Below are 9363 nucleotides of genomic sequence, written 5' to 3' on the forward strand. Positions count from 1 at the left end.
AAAAAAAGCCCGTCATTTTTCAAGTAAAACTGAACAAATTCAAATTTATTACTGCTTCATTCGTTTTGACCGGCTCGTATCGCAATATGACATTAACGTCAATTGCTTTATTTTAGAAGGAAGAAGGAATCAAAACTGTTTTACCGTTAAGAAACAGATTCATCAATCAGATCTCCTTTACTACAACTTTAAGCGCAACGTTAACAAGAAAGTTAAACAAGACGGCAAAATCCACTGACTAAAAGTCTGGTTAGCTTTCCTTTACCATGCATAAATGCGTATCTTCGTTTCATTAATGTACTGTTGTATTTATGGCGAGTGTCGTTGCTTGAAAAACATTCTTAAGATGTAGTTCTAGTGTTTTCGTTCGCTTTCTTTCGTGATAAGCTTAAGAAATAAAATATACCAATAACTGCCTGAGTATCTTATAATATCATAAAATAATATAATATGAAAAGCTTTGTGTGGGAAGCGATTGAGAAAACTACTGATGTAAGAGAGAGCACAGACAACGGATGCAACCCAAAACAGAACTACAATAGCTTATATGCGCTTCAAAGTTACTCTTCGTTTGCATCTCAACCCCAACAACAGGGCGATAATTCTGTCCACGCTTATGACCGTCAAAGTAAACAAAGACACTCCGCATAACACATAGCTTGTTATGTATATATGTGAATCATGTGTGAATCGGAAAATGATCCGGTTCTCAAGAGTGCAGAAAATCAAAAAAGGTAGAGAGGCGGGTCGACAAGACCAACCAAGAGATCAGTTGTTGCTAGGCAAGATTCCTTGTGCAAGGCAACAAGGATAAGAGAATTGCCGAGAAATGCTGTGGGCAGGAGAATGAGCACCACTAAGAAAGGGGGATAAACTCAAGTCACCCTCACCTTCTGTTATATTACTGGTCACCAAAATTCATCAGTTTATCAGCAAGGCACTGGTACATTAAGAAAAAGTTATGGGATCCACAACTCCAGGTATCCTTTGCACAGCGAATTTGTTCAAGCTATCTTTCCTCCCAATGTGCTAACAAAATCTGTTGACGGCGGATAACAGGAAGATGCTTGTGAACGGCACCTAGGATAAGAGAATTGCTAAGAAAAGCTGTGAAGGAGAGGCGAATGTTGACAGCAGACAAAAAAATTGATTACTGTTGTAATCCACCTATCAACGAAGGGGAACCGTGATGACTGGTCATAAAATCTTAGCTGCGTTCCACCTTGTGTCAGTTTTTGGTTACGTTCATCTGACAATCCAGCCTAAAAAACTGCCGTCTCCAAGTTTTCGGCTTTAGTTGCAGCAAGGAATGTATTGTCTTACCTGAGCCTGCTGCACCATAAGTACTTCTCGCTCCAGAAATTTCCTCTAGGATGTTATTGTTTTATAAAAAACGGTAGCGGTAGTTTTGTATTTTAACAATGGCATGCACCACATATTGTGAACCGGTTCTAGGAATTTTCGTATTCACGTGCAAAAAGTGAAAAAAAAAAAAAAAAGTTATCAGCAAACCTCGAGCAACGATGACATATTCAACGAGCGTTCTCAAATAATAATCGTGGCTCAGCTTTGAAGTATCAATTCGAGTATAACTAGGAGAGGATCTAATTCCATGGACAGCAAAGCGCTTGTCTGATTGTCTGCTTTATTGCCTCTCTTACTTCACTAATCCTCCAGCAGTAAAGAAACGGGTTTCATGTTGTTTTCAAGAACATGAGGACAACTGCTTCGTCCCGAGCGACGATTATGTATGATTATATTTTACTTTGAGCGACCACAACTGCCACTATAAAGAATGGTGCATAGCAAACAATTAACGCCAACTGCAGCCACTGTGCACTGTACACAGCCTTTTTGCATGGTGCCATGCAAGAGCCCTTATACGAACTGCTTACTCTGTCAAAAGACATGTCTGTTTTTCTTCTAAGATGTGTGATGGAACCCTGCTTTGGTCATTAGCCTTTTCACCAACGTTTACTCTTTAAACATGCAGCCGCGAAATCTTTTTAAATGGGAAACATGCCAATTCTTTTTTAGCGTTCAATGATCTTTCTTGTATTTACATTATCAAATAAAAGGAAACGATTTGTAAGTTAAAAGCAATATTGTGACGTTTTAATTAGCTTCAGCCTTCTAAAGGCCCCAGAATAAAGGCCGGTCATTTTTCCATTTAAGCTGAACAAATTTAAATTTAGTACTGTCTCATTAGTTTTGACCGGCTGGTATTGCAATATGACGTTCACGTCATGTGCTCCATTGTTTTACCGTCAAGAAAAAAATTCATCAATCAGATCTCCTTCACCACAACTTTAAGTGGTTAGACAAGACGGCAAAGTCCAACGAAAAGGCTCGTTAGCTTTTCATTACCATGCATGAATTCATATCATCGTTTCTTTTATGTACTGTTGTGTTTATGGTGAGTGCCATCGCTTGAAAAACATTAATACGTGGTTCTAGTGTTTTCGTTCGCTTTTTTTAAAAAATACGAATAAAAACTTGCTCAATGAATAACTTGTGCCTCATATAGTATCATAAAATAATATAATTTGAAAAGCTCTGTGTAGGAAGCGACTGAGACAACTGCTGATGTAAGAGAGAGCACAGACAAGGGATGCAACCCAAAACGGAGCTACAATATCACATATGCGCTTTAAAGTCACTAGATTCGTTTGTATCTCAACCCCAACAACAGGGCGATAATTCTTTCCACGCTTGTGGCCGTTAAAGTAAATAAAGACACTTTGCATAACACATAGCCTGCTATGCATGTATGTGAATCATGTGTGAATCGGAAAAGAATCCAGCTTTCAAGAGTGCAGGAAATTAAAAAGGTAGAGCGGCTAGTTAAGTACCCTGGTCCCAGAGGTTCTCCTCTCTCTAAAAAAAATAGGATAAATCTCTTCTCCCTAAAAAAATCGGCGCCAAGCACCGACAACGAGCTGCGAAGCAGCGAGCAGTCGAGAGAACCTCTGGTGGAGATCGTTGAGAACCTCACTTTGGTGCATTCAGCTGATGATCGTGGCGATCTGATTGGCTGTTTTTTTTCGATACCAGTGATTGGCCAGTGAAAAAATATGTGGGGGAGGGTGTAGTATTCCGATATCGTACCGAGGGACCGGACAGTTGGTAGCTTTTGCATTGCCAATATTATACACGGGAGTGTGGCAAGTATCACACCACAAGATCGCATTGCTCCACGAGACTTGTAAACATGCTTTAAAAGAAGACAAATTTCAGTATATTTATCATCAGAACATGGTGTTATCGGAACGTTATTTTGACACAATAGGTCATTTGAATCTGGAGAATCGTTTTCCAGAGATAGATCAACTCGCAAATGAACAAAACGACGCTTTGTTTGCTTTGCTTAATCGTAAAGATGTGTTCGCCATCTTGCCAACTGGTTACGGCAAGTCCATCATTTTCAACTTAGAGAGAAGAGAACCTCTGGGACTAGGGTAAAACCTGTTACAAGAGTGTCGACAATGTAACAGAAATCATCAAGTTTAATTCGAATGTTCTCACCTCTGCTCGTGCACAACTTCGTTTTCGATCCCTCGAATCGCAGAAATAATCAACATCCAAAGCTGAAAAAGGATCTTCTATGTCATTGTTATTTTGCACACAAAGTTTTCTTTTGCTCTTTGGAGCTGCAGGAAAGGTACACGCTTTTTTCCTTGCATTCTTTATGCCATGATTATCAACCGGGTAGTCTTTGGCGCACCTCTTCTCGCGTTGTATGTCAATGCTTTCCCATACAGATTCCTTATAGTCTAGTCGAAGTCTTTCAAGTTCTTGTAGTTGTTCTAGGAGTTTTTAATATTTCAAAACAGTTCTATAGCATTTCTGACATAAAACCTGAGATAATTCCTTCGTGTCTTGAACGTCTGAAGCAACCACAGTCCGAAAGATGTCGAGACATTCTTTATTCTTGTCGGAGAAAATATTATACTGTGAACGGCCAGTGATCTTTATGTTTTCTCCACAGACTCTGCAAAAATCGTTTTGATCGAGTGCTGAAGCGCTTGACAGGAGTGTAATTAGTTCTATTCATAAATACACCGTGGAAATGTAAAGGTGAAAGTTAATTTAAATTTCTTTGTCGATACACGGTGGAGACCTGTCGCACGTGTAGCAGTATTTTAACAGATAGTAATTTCAAAACATTGGCGCTCCCTCTAGAGTAGTTTCATATGTAACGACACATTCACGAAAGTCCCCGACCCTAAGTTTTTTTGTTTGATACTGACGTTTCCTATTGGCTGTTGAAAAGTGATAGATTTGATCAGCTGTCAAAACAGCTGAATACACCAAAGTGAGGTTCTCCACGGTCTCCACCAGAAGTTCTCTCTACTGCTCGCTGCTTCGCAGCTCGTTGTCGGGGCTTGGCGCCGATTTTTTCGGGGAGAAGAGTTTTATCCTATTTTATTCGAGAGAAGAGAACCTAAGGGACCAGGGTACTAGTTAATAGTACCAACCAACAGATCAGTTGTTGCCAGACAACGATACAAGAGTTTGGACGGCGGATAAAGAGAAGACTCTTTGTGAAGAGCATCAAGGATAAGAAAATTGCCAAGAAACGCTGTGATGGAGAGGAGAATGTTAACTGCTGCAAGAGAAACTAATTCTTGTCGAAGTTCACCCGCCATAGAAGGGGAGCATAGCAGTTCTCGAAATGTTTTTGCCTGTGTGCTGCCTCTGTAATTTGTTGTGGACATTGTTCTGTGCTTGTTTCCTGACAATGACAAGGCAAAAGTAGCGTACTAGACCCTAATCTGATCCAATTAGTTTTCTTCCAATGTCTTGTTCACAATAAGAAGAGAAATATACTTTCATATCAGGTAACTTTCATGTAAAAGGAAAGTTATTGAATTTTTCTTGCTGGAGGGCAAACAATCCCTCTCTATTTGATAGGGTGCTTTTAAAATTTCCATGTCATCTGCTTGAAGTTCAAACTTGAATATTATCAAACTCGGTAAACTAGAAAAAAAAAAAAAAAGAAAAGCTGACGATTTTACTGGGTCTATGAAAAATCTGGACTCGTACAATCTCCGAAAGCATTAAACTATTGAAATTGAAATTTTAATCAGAGATGCCAGCTTACTTTAAAATATTTCTTTTAAATTTCTAATGAACACAGTTTTGCAGCTAACAAAAATGGTCTATTATCAAGCAAGCTGCACGCTATTCAATCTTGTCGTTGTCATTATCTGAACCATTAATAAATTTCCCTTATATTACGACATACTACTACTGAAGTGAAAAACAATTTATCATTCCCAGGAAGAAATCAAAAGATAGATTAGCTGGTTCTACCTTTCATCAGCAACATTCACCTCAAGACTTCCTCTAATGCGTTGACTCTTTAAAAATGCGCCCACGACATGGCTTTCAAATGACAATGATGACGATCCCTTTTCTTTTTTACAGTTCATAATTTACCTTACGTTTCTCATTTATGATAAGAGAAGACAACTCGTGACTAAAAATAATTTTGTAACACCTTATTCTGGTTTATTTTTTAAATGTCTCATAATAAAGGCGGCGGTCTATTTTGCGCCACAATTACGTGTTTGTCTAATCGGTTAAGTTTAATTTAGGAATAGATTAGCATCTACAGTCAAACTTAGAGACATCTATGATTGTATTGTTGTTTTACATCTTATTTGAACTCGGTCTCCACAGGCAGAAAATCATTCATAGCTGAGCGAAGAGGATAAAGTACTGCATTTAATTTCGGAAAATGGAGAGATTTTGAACTAACTGTACAAAAAGCGGGGATTGTAAATTTTATCATATACACACTTACACATTGTGACTAGTATTATTATCCAACTGTGCTTCGTAGAGTACAAATAACGCCCAAAACGAGAACAAATATCTCTCGGTATTTGTACTCCAGAAAACCGGTTAGAAAATTTCCACGAAATTAGCCCGTACTGAAATAACAATTTGGCGCGTTGGATAATAAATCTCTTATTAGACGTTTCGTTGTGTAGTATGGCTGAGTATTTTTAATCGTTGCCTTAATATGGTTTAAAGAGGAATTAACATTAGAGTAAAATGTATGCCTATCTCTCTTCGATTATGACTAGATATAATCATGATAAAGTTAGAATTAGTAGCACGAAAAATACTTCCTAAAGAAAGTCCAAAATCAGAATTCCTCACCACCGTCTAAGCATTTAAAATGCATCAGAAAATTCTATGTTGTGTCAAAAAATGCCCGCAACCTGCGAGGTACCTCAGTTAAGAAAAAGACACTAAAAGGTAAATATGGAGGCATCTGCCATTAAACTTTCACCTCCAGGATCCTAATCAAGAGTTCATGTCATTATCAGCCTCAGCAAGCTTAATAAATAATGTAAACTGGAGATTTTACTCGGTCTTAGATAAATAAAGGAATTTTTGACAATCTTCGAACGCATCAAACTATTCAAATTCAAATTTTGATTACAGCTGCGAACATATTTGAAAATATTTAAGTTTACCTTAGTAGTTAATTGCGCTTTGCAGTTTTTCTCTCATCGTTAAAAATTACGCCAGCAAACCGTTTTCTACATTTTTTTTTTATTCTTTGTTTATTCTCCTCCTTTAGCCAGCGAATTGTTGGATTCTCTGGTGTGATTACCCATTCTCTCTTGAGCAGTTACATCCTAATGCTTTTGTGAACAAAAATTTATCAACCGCGTTCGAAATTACAAAAATAGCCGAAGGCTTATCTGATTCTAACTTCGTCAGCAGCATTTATCTCAGGACTTCCTCACATGCGTTTACTCTTTAAGAATGCGTGTACGAAATTTCTTTTAAGTAACATACTTGACAATTCCTTTTGTTTTTTGGAGTTTCCATTTTATTCCATATGCTCACTTACAAATTGCTAACATTAGTCAGGCAATATTATACATCTCTAAAATTCTTAAACATTATGGACTATGTACAGACTTCCACCAACAATTTTTTCGTAAGTTTCTTATTTCTTCCTATCCAACATACAACATATCTGACGAGCGGTCTCTCTGGCTGGTACTAATCGTGACATTTTTACTAAGCTATGAAAACTATCCATTAGAGTGTACCCTAAGAAACCGGGGATCTAACTCTAAAACCATGGACAGCAAAGCGCTTGTCTTATTGTCTGTTTCACTGCTTGTCTTACTTCACTTATCTTCCAGCAGTAAAGGAACGGGTTTAACGTCGAGTTAAAGTAAAGCAAGACATCTGCTACTCCCCTTATTACTGAGTCTAATGAATACGTTTTATCGTCACCGATTACTACTGCCACTATGATTAAGTTTGGTGCATAGCAAACTACTAGTGCTAACTGCACCAACAGTGAACTGTACACTGCCTTTTTGTATCGCGCCATGTTCAGTGCATTTAGTTGGCTCGGCTGTTGTGGGCCATGATCTTGTACTTGAGCCTGATGATTACTGAGACCCCGAAAAATGTTTATATACGAGAGGAATGAAATAACAAGGCAAGATGATATAATTATACAGGTGTACCAAATGCTTATACGGTAATCTAATATGGAGCATAAAGCAGCGACGCTAGATACAATCCAAAAGGTAGCTAAGATGATGTATGTGCGCTTCAAAGTTACAATTTGTCTGTATCTTAGCCCCAACAACAAGGCGAATAGTCTATCCACGCTTATGGCCGTTATCGTCATCAACGACACTCCACATAATGCTACGGATGTGAGGTAGACGGCGTCATATGCGTATCGACAAAGATTCCATTGTTCGTGGACCACGGAAATCCAGGTCGTAGCAGCCAAAGGCTGGGTAACAAGACCAACCAACAGATCAGTTGTTGCCAGACAACGACACAAGAGTTTAGACGGCGCATGAAGGGAAGATTGTCGGTGAAGGGCAACAAGGATAAGAAAATTGCCAAGAAATGCTGTGATGGAGAGGAGAATGTTAACTGCTGCGAAAGAAACTGATTCTTGCTTAGGCCCACTCAACAATAAAAGGGAGCATCGCAGTTCTCCAAATGTTTTGGTCAGTGTTCCACCTCTCGTGAAATTCGTTGGGGACATTGTTCTGTGTTTGATTTGTTTTTTCTGGCAAGTTATCTATGATTGCAACGAGAAATGAGGTCCAAACAGCACACGCCTACCAACGGTCACTGAAACCCTACTTCCTAAACAATGTCCACAATTAAAAATCCTCACCTGCGTTTAAGCATTTAACATGCATATTTCCCAATATGGAGGTAAACATGACAATTAATTGATAGAGATGGAAAATAAAGGGATGCGTTTTCCAATCGAATCCAATCTGACTCGATGAACAATTTATTTCCTACTAGTTTATTATCATTTTTTTTTGTCTTTCGAGCTCGATTGTAGAATTGGCATTCAAAATGTCTCTGGAAACTGTCTACCGTGTTAAAAAAGTTACTTTTTTCATACCCTAAATGGTATGAATTAGCAATAAAAGGCAAGCCAGATATAGAGACATCTATCGTATCATTTTTAGAAGAGCCACAAACCATCTCTCTTAATTTGATAGGGTGCTTTCGAAATGTCCATATCATCTGCATGAAATGTAAACTTGACTGATCATTATCAATCTCGGTAAACTAGAAATAAAGAAAAATAAAAGCTGACTATTTCACTTGGTCTGAGAAAAAAACTGGAAACTCGAAAGCATCAAACTATTGAAATTGAAATTGTAATCAGAGATGCCAGCTTATATCTAAAATACTTCATTTCAATTTCTAGTGAACACAGTTTTGCTCATTTTCCCATACATTTCCTTCTAATTTTCAAGTGTGGATACGCTATTGTCCTAGAACCGGGTAAGTTCTAACGACTGTCTCGTCGCTAAGAGTTTGGACGGCTGATGGAGGGAAGATACCTTGTGAACGGTAACAATGATCGGAGAATTTCCAAGAAATGCTGTTGGGAAGAGGAGAATGTTAACTGCTGTGATAAAAACTGATTCTTGTTTAAGTCCAGCTTCAAAAGGTGGGGGGGGGGGGGGGGAGGGGCAGCATAGGAGTTCTTGTGTTGTTTTCGTCTACTTTCCACCTCTAGTGAAATTTGTTGTCAACATTATCTGTTTTCTTTTTCTTGTCGTGTATTTGTGATTGCAATGAGAAATATTTGTGTAAACTGCAGACACCAAGGCGCGATCGCTTAAACCTCACTTCTTTAAATTTAGCCACATAAAGACCACCTCACCAGCCTTTATTCATTCAAAATGTGTTCGGAAATTTTCTGTTCTTTCAAAAACTGATTAATTTTTTCCGGAATCCATCAGGTGCCTCACGTATGAAATAGCAATAAAAGGAGATTATAGACACCTGCTTCAGTTTTTACAATGCACTGAACAGATAATAATAATAATA

Source organism: Stylophora pistillata, chromosome 11 (assembly GCF_964205215.1).
Source record: "Stylophora pistillata chromosome 11, jaStyPist1.2, whole genome shotgun sequence".
Taxonomy (NCBI): Eukaryota; Metazoa; Cnidaria; class Anthozoa; order Scleractinia; family Pocilloporidae; genus Stylophora; species Stylophora pistillata.